The sequence below is a fragment of the Monodon monoceros genome, unplaced genomic scaffold (assembly GCF_005190385.1).
Source record: "Monodon monoceros isolate NGI ecotype Baffin Bay Population unplaced genomic scaffold, NGI_Narwhal_1 Super_Scaffold_21, whole genome shotgun sequence".
In the NCBI taxonomy this organism is placed as follows: domain Eukaryota; kingdom Metazoa; phylum Chordata; class Mammalia; order Artiodactyla; family Monodontidae; genus Monodon; species Monodon monoceros.
In genome coordinates this window covers 65563950-65583696 of record NW_021703778.1, presented here as the reverse complement: position 1 = coordinate 65583696, position 19747 = coordinate 65563950, and the positions used below count along the sequence as shown (strand labels likewise).

The 19747-nt window shown below is 43.2% G+C and overlaps 1 protein-coding gene across 3 annotated transcripts in view; it reads right to left on the bottom strand.

Moving 5' to 3' along the window:
- TLN2 (talin 2) overlaps positions 1-19747 on the bottom strand; it is a 443808-nt gene that overhangs the window by 311496 nt on the left and 112565 nt on the right. The gene's annotated exons all lie outside the window — the stretch shown is intronic.

Below are 19747 nucleotides of genomic sequence, written 5' to 3'. Positions count from 1 at the left end.
GACAGAAGTAGGAAGGATAATTACTTTCCCCGCATATCTGCCTTCCATGCATGTACGGGCTAAGTCAAAAAAATTTAAAGTAAAATATGAAAATAACCGAAAGAGGTAGGGGAGGCTGGGACTGCGGATGGAATAAGGGAGAAGACACCAGCTGAGTATGAAGTTGTAGTCAAGAGTTCTCCCCACATCTCTCTTCAGTAGTAATGGACAGTGTATGTTAAAAGCTCTAAAAAACGTTCCTTCAACCCATGTAATTCCACTACTGATAATCCATCCTGAAACACTGAAAAAGCTTTCTGTACAAAGATGTACAGGAACTGATTAGGTCAATTTTGATATATCCACGTAAATTACGTATCAATTTAAACTACATTTACACAGTTCAAAATAGCATTATAACCTAAGAATTGTCAACATTAATTTAAAAATGAAAATATAAAATTGAAAACGATATAAAGTATTTAAAATATATCCTAATTTTATTGCAGGAAAACTATATATACATATCCATCTATAAAAAAAGGAAAACGTTAAAGAAATGTACTAAAATGTTAACAGCAGGTATCTCCCGGGTTAATAATATATGCACGTGATTTAATTTTATATTTTCCACGTGTGTTATTTTCATAATCTGGCAAAATTAAAAACTTAAAGATGCACAGAGAAAAAGACTAAGAGGAACTCTACCAAAATACTAAGAGTTGGGCTTCCCTGGTGGCGCAGTGGTTGAGAGTCTGCCTGCCAATGCAGGGGACATGGGTTCGAGCCCTGGTCTGGGAAGATCCCACATGCCGCGGAGCAACTAGGCCCGTGAGCCACAACTACTGAGCCTGCGTGTCTAGAGCCTGCGCTCCGCAACAAGAGAGGCTGTGATAGTGAGAGGCCCGTGCACCGCGATGAAGAGTGGCCCCCACTTGGCTGCAGCTGGAGAAAGCCCACGCACAGAGGCGAAGACCCAACACAGCCAAAAATAAATAAATAAATAAATATAAAGGAATTCCTTTAAAAAAAATTCTAAGAGTTGCTGCGGGTTTTAGAATATTAGTTTATTCTTCTGTTTTTACAATACTTTCAGTAATGATCATTTTGTATTTTTATCATCAAAAACATTTTTCCCTTTGAGAAAAAGAGGCTGATCAGAACCGCCAGACAAAAGCCAACCCAGGAATTGCGAGTTAAAGCCTTACTACAGTAAAATAGATAGCTAGTGGGAAGCAGCCACATAGCACAGGGAGATCAGCTCGGTGCTTTGTGACCACCTAGAGGGGTGGGATAGGGAGGGTGGCAGGGAGACGCAAGAGGGAGGAGATAAGGGGGATATATGTATAGGTATAGCTGATTCACTCTGTTATAAAGCAGAAACTAACACACCATTGTAAAGCAATTATACTCCAATAAAGACGTTTAAAAACCTTACTACATTCAGGAAGAGGTCTCCATGTGCTCCAGGTCAAAATACCATCTGGAGAGAGAATCTTCCTGCCCCATTGTGGGAGTAACATGGAAGGAATTTCCTGCCAAGTTCCCAAGGCACGCGTTCATCTTTGGGATTGACTTACCATTATTTCCCCAAGGGAGTGAGACCATCTTTGCCCATGACAGACGTTGCTGTTACTAATCTGAGAGTCCAGTGACCCTCCTGCCCTGCTGAAACACCTCCACCCCAGAACAGGTAATAAGCCAGGTGGCCTTTTCATCAAAGCAGGGCTTTCTTTAACACCCACAACATAGGTCAATGGTTTCCTGAGGGAGAAGCACTGGGATTTTTATCCCCAGACCAGCAGTACAAAGACAAAGGTCCCAGCTCACCCGAGCAGGACTCTACGAGGGGAGTCACACTAACACCAGTGGACATCCCACAGAAGGCCCAGCCCTGCTCAAATCATCATCACTTCAAATGGTCGGTGGGGGATCCAAAGAAACGTCCAGATTCTAGCAACAAATGCCTGACATCTTTCCCAATTCCAGCAGCTACAATATGTACTTCTCACCTACAATCCAAAATCCAGCCCACCCTCCGGGGCCCACGCTCCCAAAATTTCCCTTGGAGGCTTTCCCAAGCATCAAAGGGAAACTCATGGCTCTGAGTGTCTTTGGTACCACGCATGTGTGTGTATGTACCTGTACACATATGCAAGTGTGTATTTTGTAGATACGCATATAGACTCTAACAGACTCCACAGATAGATTGTATATAGGTGCATACATACGTCAATGCCCACCCATACACTTAAGTCTTGCTACACTCTATAGCCTAACTTCTTAATGATTCACCACTTATCTGTACACACACAGGCTTGTTTGTAAGGAGCTCACTGAGAACAGGACCCAGTTTCTGTAACCCCTCCATTACCTCTCACACAAAGAGAATATTTCCAAACTCACCAACAGAAATAGAGATCACTTGGGACAGGGTCTGGGAGACATCCATTTGGGCCAGTGTCCTAAGCTGACAGAGGCTACATGAGATTTTACAAGTTTTGCTTCTATTTGGAGGCAGACACTTTTAAGATCTCCAAGGGATTCTGCCCAGCAGAGGACAATGCCTCTTAACCCACTGAGGGAAGGGCCCCTGGGACCAGCCAGACCACCCAAGAGCCGAGGCCTGAACTGGGGCCTGGAGTCGCCTTCACTGGGTCTCAGAGGGGACTAAGAAGAGCTGCAAAAGCAAAGTCCCAGGGATGCATGTGTGCAAACCAAGGGTCAAAGTGCACGAGAATGACGGCTATACAGGTGCCTGTGTGCACGGCTAAGGGAGAGGCACCCATGTTTCCACAGTCATCAGAAAATAGTTTTCCTTAACTGTTTTGCCTATTAGGTTTGTTATTTGAGTGCATCACTTGTATAAGGAAAAATAATAAATGTGCAAACAATCTACATGGCCAACCATACCACTGCTGACTGCCACTCACCCCTTCATGCCCCACGACCACCATTAATGCAAGACTAAAGCCTCCAGTTGTGGATCCAACACCACACTGCAAAGAGTTCTGACCAACAGACGATCAGAATTCCTCAGCAGGCTGGCATGGTGGGGGCGCGGGGAGCTGGCTGAAGGCCTGAACTAGAGGCAGGAGCGTGGTGAGGCGCTGGGTGATTATGAGCACAGCATCACTGGCCTCAGTGCCACTGATGACCAGCAGCGTCTGTGGGGACATCCCCTCTCTGGGACTTGGTCTCCTCATCCCTTCACCTACCCTAAGGGTCCTTCCAGACAAAACAGCCCCAAGTCTAGGCAAGTGTCTCATTTTCTGCAAGGATATGGCAATCTATTCCTGAAGATGTAATATAAGGCAACAAAGGAGAAGCAGTCAAAATTGGAGAGAAATGGGTGATGGCAGTACATTTTCACCCATTTCTGGTGCCTGAGGAAAAGATCAAATAATTCTAACATTAATCACAGAAGAGAAATTGGACTAACCTCAAGTACAATCCTGCCAATGACCTGAGAAGATGTGACTGGGAGAGAGCAGGTGGGAGGTGCCCAGGGGCCTAGTGAATGACCCAATTTCAGAAGCGAACATGGGGACGTATTCAATAAATTCTAGTAGAACCAAGTCACATAAATCTGTATGTACAAGTTAATCCCAGGCCGGTTTTAAATCATCTCTAAGAGACTGGTATACATTTCAGGGAGATCTGAGAACATTTTGTACATGATCCTCACTTTGTGCAAGAAGATCCCTCGCTGAAGGACAACACATGGCTGGCTTTAGCAACTTAATTAAGCAGATTAAACACACCAAAGAAGCAGTGCAGGGCTCTGGATAGGAGGGCGAGGTCTGCAGCCAGACAGAACAGGGCAGGAGCTGCGTGACCTTAACCAAGGGATGTACATTCCCTAAGCCTCAGATTCCTTACTTATAAGATTGGAATAGCAGCAGCACCCTCATAAAGATGTTACGACATGAATTAACACACACAGGTACTATGCTGGTAACCGTGGCAATGACTACAACATCATTCTTGTCCTATCTAGCTAACTTCATGACTTGAGGTCAATCATTTGAACTCTGTGGTCCTTTTTTCCACCCTCTCAAGTAAAGAAATGAAGGGAGGAAGATTCTTTGAAACTTAAAATCCTTTGATTCTAAGCTCCCCTCTATTCATCTGCTTAGGAGACTCGTCATAGATAGCAGAAACCAACCTGAACTTCTAGATCCTACGACAGTTTCTCAAATACCTGTAGGAATGAGTGAAGAAGAGCCAACATGTAATGCATATATGAACACAACTCAAGTGACTGCAAATTCTAAAGCTATGAGTCTGAATCAATGAAGTTGTAGGTGACAATAATCCCAACAGGAATCATTTACTGCCACTTACTATATGCTAGGCACACAGCTGTCTAAACTACATGATTTCAACCATCCTTTGTGAGTCTAATTCCAGGTAGGTTTCTGAAGCCCTGTTTGAGGCTCAGAGGGGAGAAGCAATAGGCTTTTTTCTTTTAATTGAAGTATAGCTGATTTACAATGTCGTGTTTGTTTCAGGTGTACAGCACAGTGATTCAGTTTTGTGTGTGTGTGTACGTACACACATACATATATATATATGTATGTATATAATATTCTTTTTCAGATTCTTTTTCCTCAATTAATTGGCCATTATCCCCAGTGACACCACTCTCCCTGGCTCTCAAGCTCAAGATCTTCTCTCTATGCCACACTGTTACAAGCACCACTCACTCCAACAGGAACCAAGACAGCTTCCTACAAACACACACACACGTCCCTCTGAGAATGAGAATTGCTACATTAACAGAAAAATTTGCAGTATAAAATCCCCCATTTACAAAGCTCCGATTCACAGCTTTTTGAAAGGCAGTGATTTTAATTTATGTAGCAACAAGAGGCTTTAATTTCCCAGCATTGAAAAGGCTATGTTATCAGGGCACAGGAATGCTGGAACAGCCTGGAATTCCCATAAACAAGGAGTCCCAGGTGGTTTTAAGGGCTCTCCCTCCTCAGAGAGTGGAAGGGTAGGGATTTATGTTTACAAAATGCCTAATTGGGAAGCAGAGAGCAGCTCCCATGTCAAACAACTCTCCATCCTGGGCCCCTCAAAAGGAAAGAGGACCAGCATCTAATGCCCAGTAACCCTGGGGTGGTCCACAACAGACTGGCTTTTCTACGGCCCTGCTGCCAGGGTAGCCCGCCAAGGCTGAGCTCTTCCTAGCTGGGTCTGGATGCTCAACATGGGAAAGGGATTGAAGAGCATCTCACAATCACAGAGCACTATACCATTTACCTGCCTTTTTATCTTTACTTTCTCACTTAAGTGATTTTGATGTTAAGTAGCCTGAATGATACTGACTCTAAAATGTATTGAAGAGTACACCTTGTCACTTTTCATAAATGTTCCACATGTGCTTGAAAATAAGTATGCTCCAGGTATAGGAGCTATGTTTTATACATGTCCACTACATTAAGCTTCTATATTCTTCACTGCTTTTATTGTCCACCCGTTTGATACATGAATTACTAGGAAATCGGTGCTTAAATTCTCCCACTGTGCCAATGGACTTGTCAACATTTCCCTTTGAGATTTGGCCAATTATTACTCTCTCTACAAATGTACACACATATATGAAAAGTTATATATTAAGGGCAAACAAGTTTAGAATTCTTATATATTCCAGATTTACACTGTTGCAGATTTATAGCTTGCAGGCCGCTTCAGAGTCTGTACAGACTTGGGTCTCCTAACTCCGTAACCTGCTCAAAGCCCCAGTTTTCTCATCCGTAAAAAGAAACATACTTCAAACCTCATGAAGTTCTTCAGAGGATTAAGTAAGAAAGAGCATATCATACACTTAGCGTGGTGCCCGCTCTGAAATGCTAGCTACTAAGAAAACGGTCTATGACTTGCCTAAGATGATGCAGCTAGGAAGTAGTAAGGAAATAAAACGCTCTGACCTGTTATCCATCAGGTTGCAGGATGCGGTTCGGGAGGAGGCAGATGTATCAAGTGTTTATTCCAGGGCTTTCACGGTTGAGGAAGTACAGGAGAACACCACCCAGTCCATGCCTCACTGACAATGTCAAGTCACATGGCAGCTGGGCATGCCACCGGCCCCAACCTCACTGCAACTGCCCGGTTTAGCTTGTTCTCTCTGGGATTTATTTCCCCTCGCCGCTGGCTTGAGGGCTCTGTTGAAACAGCTGCACAGTTATGTACTTCATAAACTTCTAGTTCTAAGAAACACTTGGTAAATTCAAAGCAGGCAAGAATTAGTATCTGAACTGTCGATTGCGGGTGAGGGTTTAATTCCAGCCCCGGGATCCACAGAATTGCATGTCTGTGTATACTTTGGGTGGAGGTGGAGAGTAGGGGAGTACGTGTGAAAACAATTTCAGGGCAGACCATTCATTCGATTAGCAGCTTCCAAACCCTCTACAACATTCTACCACCCCAGCGGGGTGAGCAAACCTCTACCAGAGTCAAAGTTAACTGCGCATCCGGGGGAGAAGATGCAGTTCTCTTCTCTGGCTTTTGAACTCTGAAATTGACACTCGGGACTCATTCTGTCCTGAAAATGTCAGCTGCGGGAAAATACCCAAAAAAAGGCAGAACAAACCAGCAAGCAAAGTGGCCAAACAGAAGAACATTCTTAGAAAAGCTCAGTCAGGGGTTAGCAAGGCAGAGATTTGCTTTAAAATAAAAAAAAAAAATAATTAAAACATAACAACATAACCACTGCCGCTGGAAAACAACTCCTGAGGAAAGGTTTTTACCTCCAGGTTCATTAGCAACAGGTAACTGCAGAAAGCCCATGGGGTGTGCAGGAGGGCGTTCAATCCCGCTGCTTGGGGAGCCAGCACAGACCTGCCCACGCACTAGCAGGGCAGCACCTTGACAACCTCACTGAGTCACACTCACAAGACCTTGATAAGCAGACCAGCGCAGCCTAAAAGAAGCTTACTAAGAAACCAATCCCTCGAAAAGTAGAAACCAACCAACTGCACAGTGTGTCAAACCCAGGAACAGAAAAAATTTAACAGGATTTACTAACAGATTCTCTTCTTTCTTGATATGTTTCCTCTAAAACAGAGGGAGATAATGTCAGTCACTTACACACCCTGCTTTCTTTTCTCCTTTAGAGTCGTACCACTATTTGTCAAACCAGTGTCAACCACTCAATTCACACATCCACAAGCGTGGCCCTGCTAATCCGACTCCAGGGCCCCCCACATTCCACATCAGCCATCCTTTGCTTTCCTCAAAACCACTGCAGAGACATGATAAACTCAGCGAGATGGAAGAGAGATGAGTGGGATGTGATCTTCCGTGCAACCAAAAACTACATATGATCACCTCTCCCTTCAAGCTTTGGGCATGCTAATTTAGCATCTCTGGCCCGGAATTCAAAGGACCAGACACACTTCACTATCAATCTACATGAGGAACGATAGTTTAAGGAAAAAGATGGAGGTAAGGGCTTTAAGTGGGATATTCTCTCCCTCTTTCCATGCAAGTCACAGGGAAAGAGCCTCTAATTTAACCCTTCAGTCTGGCAAGGACTAAGTATGGAAGGAATTAAACATACACACTCCTCTCAAAAACCAGACAGCTACATACAAAATTAAAAGTTCTCTAGCAAAACAACCTAGGGCAAGTGAAAAGACAGCCATCACAGAGATGACTTTATAAATCAATCTCCCTCAGATTTTTTTTTAAAACTTTCTGCTTTGATTTTCCAGCTAACAAAGGGATAACATGCTGGTAAAACAAATTCAAATTTCATTCCATCCCCCGTTCCCCACCCTCCAACAAAATAACCCCAGGGTACAGTTTGACAAACATTACTCCAAGCATTTTCCATGCCAATGAAAACTACCGATAACTGAACACTTGCTGTATTCCAGATTCGATTCTAACTCTCCACCTTGTACCATTTGGCTTTTACCTTTGTAACTTCCCTATGAGGCGAGTATTTCTAACCCACTTTACGGACAAGGAGACAGGCTCAGAATGGCAGGTTATTTGCCCAGACCACATCCCCCAATCCTGCTAATAAACACAACTTCTAAAATTGCTAGATCCATAGCCTTACTATTAACTGCATACTGAACCTCTTAAATCTGCGATTTGTTGTTCCTTTTCCCACTTAACAACATATATGGTCATCTTTCCATCCACCTCCTCGGTCCCTGCACTGTGGCTACAATTTCTGTTTTAAAAGAAAGAAGACTTTGATTTATTGTTCTACTGCCATCAGGGCTGGGCGGAGAGTGGTGGTAAGAAATAAAAGCTACTCACAGTTCTGTATTTCCTGTGCATTCAAGATGGAAACTATGAGGGTTATCTGTTCAGCCACTTCAGGAAGCTTGTGTGCCTGCGTATGTACATACACTTCTGCACATGTAAACATTACTTGGTTTCTGTATCTTCCACATCAGGGTCAAATTTCAGGTTCTTCCAAACAGCAGGGAGATAGGCATGTATCATTTCTCCTCAGAAGGAACAATAAATAAACACAAATTTGGGAGCATACAACTCTACAGTGATAAAGATTTCAGAGAAATTTTTAGAAAGAAAGATGGCATTATATTCCTCAGTTCCTGACTCATTTTCCTTTTTATAGACACTAATGACTTAAAAACAAAAACGAAGAAAAAACTTCAGGAATATTTTCTTAGAAATACAATTTCAATTTCACATGCATATAACACACTCCCTTTCCAGAGACTACGCTTTGTTGAGAATTGTGCAGCCAATTTTATAGTCTTCATCCAAACAGAAATTAGCTGCCACAAATTATACTCCTTCTATACCACTGATAAGACACACTTCCCTTTTTTTCCATCCCTTTTGCCTCCTGGCCTGATTCTAGCGGCTGGCACACCCTGCATCAGCTTCTGGAGGTAGGAGAATACTGGAGTCATCAATTCCCAATTTTCCATTTTGCAAAGAGGCAGAACTTCCAAGGTTAAGTATATTTAATATGCTATCATCATCTCCTGCTAATGATTCATATTGAAAATGCACAGGAAGCAAAGTCCCTCAGTGTCTCATTTATGAGCCACTAGGGATGCAGCTTTAAGTAAGGGTGTAAGAAGTAATGGGGGGGAAAAAATCAACCTTGCCCAGACAAGACTTTATTGACTTGATCCCTATGAATATTTAGGAGATATTTACCAACTAAGTGAGAAATACTTTACCCTCACTCAAGGATGCTGGGCCAGCATCCCTGACAGTTTAGGTAATGACTACCTTTTATATAAAAAATACAGTCAGCTACAAACAATAACTGCTGGAGAGGGTGTGGAGAAAAGGGAACTCTCATACACTGTTGGTGGGAATGTAAATTGATACAGCCACTATGGAAAACAGTACGGAGGTTCCTTAAAAAACTGAAAATAGAACTACCATATGACCCAGCAATCCTACTACTGGGCATATACCCTGAGAAAACCATAATTCAAAAAGACACATGCACCCCAATGTTCATAGCAGCACTATTTACAATAGCCATGACACGGAAGCAACCTAAATGTCCATCAACAGAGGAATGGTTAAAGGTGGTACATAATATACACACTGCAGTATTATTCAGCCATAAAAAGGAATGAAATTGGGTCATTTGTAGAGATGTGGATGGATCTAGAGAGTGTCATACAGAGTGAAGTAAGTCAGAAAGAGAAAAGCAAATATCGTATAATAATGCATATATGTGGAATCTAGAAAAATGGTACAGATGATCTTATATGCGAAGCAGAAACAGACACAAAGACGTAGAGAACATATGTATGGATACCAAGGGGGAAAGGGGTGGGGTGGGAGGAACTGGGAGACTGGGATTGACACATACACATTATTGATACTATGTATAAAGTAAGACAACTGATGGGAACATACTGTATGGCACAGGGAACTCTACCTAATGCACTCTGGTAACCTAAATGGGAGGGAAGCCCAAAAGGGAGGGGATATGTGTATGGCTGATTCATTTTGTTGTGCAGTGGAGGCTAACACAACATCGTAAAGCAACCATACGCCAATGAAACTTAATTAAAAAAAAAATACAGTCAGGGAAGGGTTCACCTGGCTTAAAAGCCCCAGCTCTATGGTCCATACTGTGGGCTCTGGAGCCTGCAGACCGAGTTCACCCAGCTCTGCCACTTATAGCTCTATGACCTTGGCCAAGACGCTTAACCGTTTACTGTAATGTGGAAACAGTAGTAACTACCTCAGCATTGTTAGGAAGCTTAGGAAATAAGTTAATACTTCTAACCACACTTCGAACTCTGTGTGGGACATGTAAGTGCTCAATAAATCTTTAATATTATTATCTATTCTTTCAGCATTATGCTTCCATCCTACGCCCAAAAGCCCACACTAACAGTAGCTCTCTACTGTGTACCGTACTTTTCCATGCATTATCCCACTCCAAGCTTATTTAATAAGCCATCATCGTCAATTTACATTGTCCTCAAAACACTGATGAGGCAGATAGGAATTTAATTTTCAGTTGAAGTACCTGAGGTTCAGACATGTTTAAAATCTTACCTAACATCATACACCAGTGACCTAAACTCTGAACTAGAGTTTGTCTTCAGACGCTATGCTCTCCCTACCACCCCAAGCCCTGGTGCTTGAGGCAGGAAGGAGCCAAGTAACCACAAAGGAGTGCTGCGAGCCAATATCTGTTGAGTCCTCACCATGTGCTGGGACCGAAGTAAGTGCTTTATATACACTCTCACTCTACATAGCAACCTTACGGATGGGAAAAACCATCACTCCCATTTTTCAGATGAGAAAACTGAGGTTTAAGTAGTTGAAGTAATATGTGCAGGGATATGAAATAAGTAAGTAGGAAAGCTAGGACAGGGCTATAGAGTCTCTCATAACTGTTTCATTAACAAAGAGAGGGAGGAAATGTTTCCTCAAGCAGTCCAGTAAACCACTGTACATCAAATCAGTATGTTTCATATAAGAGTTAACATGTTTGTTTTCAGGACGGGTAATGCGGTAAGACACAAAGCTCCTAATTCTCTTATAACAATATTAACAGTATATGTGACTTTTTTTTTTAATTAGAATATAAGTAGAGTCCTCCAGCAACCTCTATGACAAAGTTACTTTTGCTTAAAAAAACAAAACAAACAAACAAGCAAAAAACAGGCACAAAATTAAGATGCTGGAGCAAGGAATAACTATTCAGATTCATTACAAAACAGCAATTACCACCTCCTTTTTCTCCAGGTCCCTTAGGAGAGACTGGGGTAAATAACCGCAACCCCTAACAAATTGAAAAAGACAACCAGGCGCAATTTTGCTTGGGGTATCTTTGTTTCTGTAACAACTCAGCCATTTTCCAAACAAAAACATGAAACCTCACATTTTATTCCAAGTAGAACAAATATTTCAAACTTTACTGTGATTTTCCATTCACAGCAACTTGGGGTGTGAAGAAAAAGAACAGGACAAACGGAGAGGAGTGGGCCTATGGAGCAGTGAAGAGGGACAGACAGACAGACAAGAGGAAAGGCACAGGCACAGAAAGGAGGGACACTGGAGGTAGTGAACAGGAGGAGGGGGAGGGTTAAGAATACTCCAAGCTGGGAACATAACCTCTCACCATCCTTGGCTGCAGAGACGGCCTCCTCCACTGAAATCTCATCAGCTCATTCACCCTTAATCACTGATCTTCGAAGAAACAGGGCCAGTGAGGAGCTTCCCAAGTGGAGAAAGGGAGGGAGTGGCTTCCCACTATCTTCCCATCTCCAGCATCACAGAGCAATACCATCACTTGATGGTCCAAACGAAACTCTCTATTCAATCTATGCGATTGCAAGAAGACTCAGACCCAAGTTTATCAAAACAGTTTTCTGCCTCTTTATCATACAATTGCTCACTTCACCTCCTACCTGAAATCTCCCACAAAGAGCTCAAAAATACCTTTCCACCATCCTAATGACGGAGGCACAGCTACTAAGAATGATTGCATAACATAAGGCAAATAAGTAATGATAAGATTGATCACCTGCCTACCAGAGCTTCCAACAAATTAAGCCAGGCAGGCAGAGGTTGGGTGATGGTACCAAAGGCAGACGGACATTGGGCCTTCAGCCATGGAAAGAAATGAAACAAGGGGCGGGGGGGGGGGGGGGGGGGGAAATCTCCAGGCTGAAGCAGCTGTCTAAAAGCAAGCATGCATCCAAAGTTGAAATCAAAGGACTTGAGATAATTATAGGTCACTGACAACTCCATACAGTGAGCATGTTCTTTCACTTGACAGATAAATTTTGTCTTATTTGTAGTCCAAACAAATCTCGAGTGAAATTTAGAATTCTTCAGGTGGAGGAGCACAACTAACTAGATGTCAGTGTAATGTGCTTCGGACCAAAATAAACCTATGACCCACATAAAAACACTAAGCATATAAACCAAGGAGGGCAGGATGCTGTGTGTCACTTGCCAAGAGGAGAGAACAGAAAATCACATATTATTCTGGATCTCATTTTTTAAAAAGCTTTCATTGGCCAAAACCAATAATAAATTGTGAGCACATCAAGCCCTCTTTCAATGCTGCCTTACCTTCAGCCAATAAACAGTAATAGTTTAAGACAAGTTGCAACGTGAGCAGCAGAAAAAGACACGGGTTCTATATGGACACGTCTCTTTCTCTCTCTCTAAACCCACATCTCCATCTATAGAAGGAGTTGGTTGGATTGGATCATCCTTAAGGTGGAGGCTCATCCCCCAACGTCTTCGGTTTGGGGATTTGTTGTGAGTTCAGTTTTGTCACAGCCATGTCATATTGGAGCTGCCACCTCCACTTAGGAGCTTGTTGAATGAGGACTTTACCAGCACGGGATTCAGTAAGGCACTGTAGGAAAGCGACATGTCACAAGCCTGGCTGGTATGGGCAAGACCAACGAACACAAAGGGAAGGCAAAGAGTGCCTACAAGAGGAACACCAAGTATGTTTGCTGGATTTATTTATACTTTAGGATCTCACCACTGCCAAAAGAATTCATGGGGGTCTGATATGAAAACACAAACAAACACGTATACAGGGCAGTTAAAGTGAAGATACTATAAACCAGAAACCACGTAGAGTTCTCTCTATAACACCAATCACTTAGTCACTGGTAGCAGGTCTACACAGATAAAGTTAAGGATCACTTCTATGTAACAATCCTGCAAACCTTCTAAGGGATGCTTCTAAGCATCCCTTCCTCAAGTGAGAATACTCATCAGAAAGTTTACTAAATTCGACAAATAGTAGGACCCTGCAATAGTTATATCTCAAAGAAAAGGGGAAAGAGAAAGCTTAAATTCTTGTGTGCAGGCGCACCAGAAAACAAGACCACAGTCGCTGGCTCTTGCACAGGCAAACTCTGGAAATGATTCCACTGACTGTAAAATGGGTACATTATAGTATATATACACACAACGCGTTACAACATGGCAATAAAAATGAACAAACTTGCGATACAAACAATGACATGGATCAATCTCCCACACAATGCTGCGCTAAAAGCAGCATTAGCTAACTGACACGGTATTTTTCCTTTTTTCAGGGGTCCAAATTTTATTGGGAGAGGGTCACTGTGGCCAGCCACCTACCACATAGAATTAAATAGGAGATCACAAAAATCAGAGAAGTAAACACAGCATTCAAATGGGCTCTAGATCTTCGCTAACCCAGCATCGTCATTTGAGAAAACAGACGTGGAGAGTTCAAAGGCACACATGCTCTTACATTCCAGGTCTATTACCTTTGCGCCAGACCTGCTCCACCCCGTAAAATGTTTCCAAAATGCATCTTGCTTATTTACTCCCTTCAGTGAAAGATTGCGCTTCCCCAGTTGGTTAACCCCGCACGCCAACGGGATAAAGACAGAAACTGATTTAACCCTTCTCACGAGCCATGCCCATTACTCAGTGACAATACCTGTTGAATACTCACTTCCGGGCAGCTGAGACATTAAAGGCAGCTTACAACTCTCCAAGTCTGTAACTCTTCAATTATCATCACAACCTGCCACAAAAGTAATTCCCGTGTTTTGAACCAAACTGACATACAATTTCTGTCTTCTTCCCTCTGTCAAATGTCTGTGCCCAGAACTGTGAACATTTCTCCAACATACTTGAAGGTCAGATTATGTTTACATGCCAATGACTACTCTGAATTAATTACCACTCTTCATTAAAACAACCTCATCTGCCTAGTACAAGCTGTGAAAGACCTTTGAGAGAAAAAAGCTGCATTAAAACTTTGTTCCAAACATATCATACATACTTTTAAAGGGAGACGACTGGGGAGTTCTCTCAAAGGCATCACATTTGACCTTTTTAACAATTATATTTCACTGACACGTTGCAGGAAGTTTTATGGGTATTTTTTTCAACATACTACTGACATAACGAAAGCAAGCAAAACCTCACTCATTGTCTATTTAAAAGTTTTGCTCTCAAGGAAGAAAAAGAGCACCTCTGGGAAATTAATTACTGAAGAGAACTGAGAAAGAATTGGAGATGTGTGCATATTAGGCTAGTAGCCTTCAAGAGATTTGTAACAGGAGGGAAAGGGGCAAGTCACAGCATGTGCTGTGCACATAGTTTACGCAAGAAAGTGGAAAGATAGGCCCTCCAAATTATAGCAAAGGTAACACTGGGGTTTCTGCCCGCTCCCTAACAAGGAACTATCTTTCTCTTTTGCTTCAATGAGGGGGGCTGGAGGGAGAAAAGGTTAAGATGTAAGAGATCTGGAACATTCTCTGTCTCTAGTAAAGACATAAATCGGTGAAATAGAGCCTGGGGTCACAGCTCCCACACACTGGGCTACAGGCTTTTATGCCAATTTGCTCTGCAGCTGCAAAATACCCTACAGGCTCTGGGAGGGCCTGCAATTCAGTCAATATTTACTGAGCACCAATTTCACGCACAGCCGCTTCTAGACCCTGTTTGGACTCAGGACTGGCGAAGGAAATGGCATTGACCACATGCTTCCCGTGTGCAGGACACTCTGCTAGGCCTCTTACCTGACTGTCCCATCTCAGCTTTCATTCTCACAATCATCCTCCAGGGGAAGAATGATGGGCCATTTCACAGAGGGATAGCTGGAGGTTAAATGACTTGCCCAAGGGCACACAGTTCAGGGGCAAAAGCAAGAAGTGAACCCAGGGCTACATGGCTATCAGGTGTACTCCCTCAACTGCCCACACTGACCCCAGGGTACAGGACACCGCCTCTCCAAAGGTGAAGGAAATCCAACATTTACAACAGAGCAGCAAAAGGACACAGCAAAAGTACACAACAAAAGGACATGAGGAAGATACCGCCTCACAGGCAGGTAGTAAGTGGACCAGAAAAGGCTCTGCAAAGGAGGAATCACTGCAGCCGGGCTTTGGGGAACGAGGTGAACACCTGTGCCTAGTGACAGGAGGACAAACGGAGCAAGCAAAGGAAAAACATGGCGAAGGCACATGGGCCTACAGAGTAGAAAGAAGGGTACTTTGGCTGGAGGAGGTACTTTACACAGGAGGTGGTATGGGGAGATGAGGCACAGATAGGAAGACATAGGCCACCCTCGTGAGAAGGGCTCAGACGGCCAACCTCCTTTACATGTCATCCATTCAGGAGTGAGGAGTCAGAGGGTATATCTTAGTCTATTCAAGCTGCTATAACAAAAACGCTATAGACTGAGTCACATAAATATTTGTTTTTCACAGTTCTGGAGATTGGAGGTTCAAGGCATCAGCAGATTCGGTTGTCTGGTAGGGCTCCACATACTGGTTCATAGAAGGCCAACTTCTTCCTTGTGACCTCACAAAGTGGGAGGAGCTAGGGAGCCCAGGAGCAGGGGAGTCTCTTTTATAAGGGCACCAATTCCATTCATGAAGGCTCCACCCTTACGATCTAATCACCTCCCTAAGGTCCACCTCCTAACACCATCACTATTGGGGGTTAGGATTCAACATATCAATTTTTGGAGAACACATTCAGTCCATAACAGAGGGTCTTGAAATGAAGGCTGGAAGAGGATGATTTGAGAAAGATTGAGTGTTCAATTTTGTAGGCTAGGTGAATGGGAAACAGATATTGTTATGAATACAAACAGGAGAGAACAGCAATGTACGCCTGCAGATGTTCACAGAGTACCCTCCTGCAAACATGCTCAACCAAACCAGCAGTGCAGTATAGAAGATTTTTGTACCATGGTTTCTCCTTCCAAGAAACAAAGATACTGTTTTTTGTTTTTGTTTTTTTTGCGGTACGCAGGCCTCTCACTGTTGTGGCCTCTCCCTTTGTGGAGCACAGGCTCCGGACGCGCAGGCTCAGCGGCCATGGCTCACGGGCCCAGCCACTCCATGGGGGATCTTCCCGGACCGGGGCACGAACCCGTGTCCCCTACATTGGCAGGCGGACTCTCAACCAGTGCGCCACCAGGGAAGCCCCAAAGATACTGTAGATAAATCATACATAAACAAATATCCCCTAATTTTTTAGTCACCTTAATGTAAGAGGAATTATCAATAGCCAAGAATTATCAATAGTTAGTTCAATGTCTACCAAGCTAATACAATTACAGAATTTCAAAAGTCACCTATTAGAAGAAAGAAAATATAAAATCTGAGAGGGAAAATCATGTCTCTGAGCAATTACCATCTTATTTCTGAAGTATGTCAATAAACATCTTGATAGGGAAGACAGAGTGGTTGGTTTAGTCATGAAAAGCCTATACAGCAAACTATGTTTCTGTGACACATACGGGGTCCTTTTCAAAAGAGTTACCATGGTACTTAGGATCAGAATGTTATCAAGAATAAAGAAAAGCTTAGATGTGGGAAACAAAAAAGGTTTTTTTGACCAGGAGACATTTCTGAACCAAGAGGCCCAGAAATGAGCCCCTCAAGGAGAAGAGACACAGCAAACTCAGCCAGAGGGCCCTAGAAATGATGTTCTTTCCATAAAATGTAGGCATTTCACCATTAAAAGATGAAAATTTTCCATAGCTATGACAGACCCAAACCATGCAGAGACATTAAGAGTCTGGAAGAGTATGAAACATGGCAAACTGTGAAAAGTTCATCCAGACTGTATTAATCTCAGATTCACCAGCCTCTAGTTCTGACCCAGGACAAGAACCCCAACGTCAACGAACGGTATTCCTGTGTCCCCACCCTCTAGGTCACTATACCACAGGCCCAATGCCTCTGAACACACTGCCCCAGGTCCTTGGGAAGACAGCGTGTTCTGGTGGATCCCCAGTGCTGACTGAGGGGCTGGCAGGACCTGTCATGAGCAGGGACACTGAAAGTGGGCCATTTGGGGCCCTGGAACCATATCTTACCAGCTCACTTTGGACAGTGCTTTAAAAAATGCCAGTGACAACACCAAAAAGAATAGGACAATACGGTCTCTCTCTCTCTCTCTCTCTCGGGAGCAGGGAGGTGGGCAGTGGCCAAGGCAAGCGGGTCGGTCAGTGGTCCTGCTGGGAAGGGAGGCATATGAAAGGCCAAGAACTGACAAGCTCCCCCAAACCCCTTTCCTCCCTGGCTCTGTGGGATCAGTGAGATGTTAGCAGGGTGGGGCTCAGAGGACCAAATGGAGCCAGTCTTAGAACACATGTATTCCAGGCAAAACGTGCCAAGGATCCAACTGGGGATGGACACTCCACACCCAATGGCGGAGTCAGAAGTGGAATCCCAATGCTGAATCATTCTTTGGAAACCAGATCCCATCAGAAGACCCCTCGGAATTTTGCTCACTCAGGTTTGAGATATCAAGTGGTATGTCTGTATTTTATTATGATTATTATAAGCTAGAAATTTATAAAATAACAGAAATAGAAGGTTACCAATGAAATAACATGTAACAAATGCTGTTACTCATAATTGGCTAAAACAAATAGGCTCTACTATTGAACTGAGATTTTAACATACACGAGTCATTTTTCCAAAAAAAGTAAATTCTTACAGAAAAAAAAAGCCTATTCATATAAAGCAGCTACTCCAAGATCCTGACCCACTCAAAGCCAAAGCCATCACTGTCAGCATGACCAGTATATGCAGACAGGAAGCACAGGGTAATGGTTAAGATCAGAGGTGCTACAGCCAGACCTCCTTGGTTCAAATCCTGGCTCCACCACTAAGTAGTTATGGGATCCTAAGCAAGTTACTTAACTGATCGATAGCTTAGTTTCTTTATCTATAAAATGAAGATTAGAACAGGATTTTCACCCTGCAGTTGTTAGAAAGGCTAAATAAAAGTATATAATAAAATGCTGATATTAGAGCCTCGTTTATGGTAAATCCATCCACAAAAGTGTTCACTCTTCATCGTTAATTATTAGAGAAGTGCAAATCAAAACTACAATGAGGGGCTTCCCTGGTGGTGCAGCAGTTAAGAATCTGCCTGCCAATGCAGCAGACATGGGTTCAAGCCCTGGTCCGGGAAGAGTTCACATGCCGCGGAGCAACTAACCCCGTGCACCAAAACTACTGAGCCTGCGCTCTAGAGCCCGTGAGCCACAACTACTGAAGCCTATGCACCTAGAGCCTGTGCTCTGCAAGAAAAGAAGCCACCGCAATGAGAAGCCCGCGCACCGCAAGGAAGAGCAGACCCCGCTCCGCGTAACTAGAGAAAGCCCGCGCGCAGCAACGAACACCCAACACAGCCAAAAATAAAATTAAAAAAGAAAAACTACAATGAGGTATCATCTCACACTGCTCAATGTTAGCATTCGGGCATCATCAAAAAATCTACAAATAGGACTTCCCTGGTGGCGCAGTGCTTGAGAGTCCGCCTGCCGATGCAGGGGACGGGGGTTTGTGCCCCGGTCCGGGAGGATCCCACATGCCGCGGAGCGGCTGGGCCCGTGAGCCATGGCCGCTGAGCCTGCGCTCCGCAACGGGAGAGGCTGCAATAGTGACAGGCCCGCGTACCGCAAAAAAAAATAAATAAATAAATAAAAATCTACAAATAACAAATGCTGGAGAGGGTGTGGAGAAAAGGGAACCCTCTTGCACTGTTGGTGGGAATGTAAATTGATACAGCCACTATGGAGAACAGTACGGAGGTTCCTTAAAAAACTAAAAATAGAACTACCATATGATTCAGCAATGCCACTCCTGGGCATATATCCGGAAGATGAAAACTCTAATTCAAAAATATACATGCACCCCAATGTTCATAGCAACACTATTCACAATAGCTGAGACACTGAAGCAACCTAAGTGTCCATCAACAGATGAATGGATAAAGAAGATGTGGTACATATATGCAATGGAATACTACTCAGGCATAAAAAACAATGAAATAATGCTATTTGCAGCAACATGGATGAACCTAGAGATTATCATACTAAGTGAGGTAAGTCAGACAGAGAAAGACAAATATCATATGGTATCACTTATATGTGGAATCCAAAAAAAATGACACAAATGAATTTACAAAACAAACAGACTCATAGACATAGAAAACAAACTTATGGTTACCAAAGGGGAAAGGGGATAAGGATAAATTAGGAGTTTGGGATTAACATGTACACACTACTATATATAAAACGGATAGACAACAAGGACCTACTGAATAGCACAGGGAACTATATTTGGTATCCTGTAGTAACCCATAATGGAAAAGAATCTGAAAAATTATATGTGTGTGTGTATAATAACAACCACTTTGCTGTACACCTGAAATACAACAACACAACACTGTAAATCAACTATACTTCAAGAAAGAAAAAAAGTGTTCACTCTTACCATCACATGTACGTGCAGGAGTACTA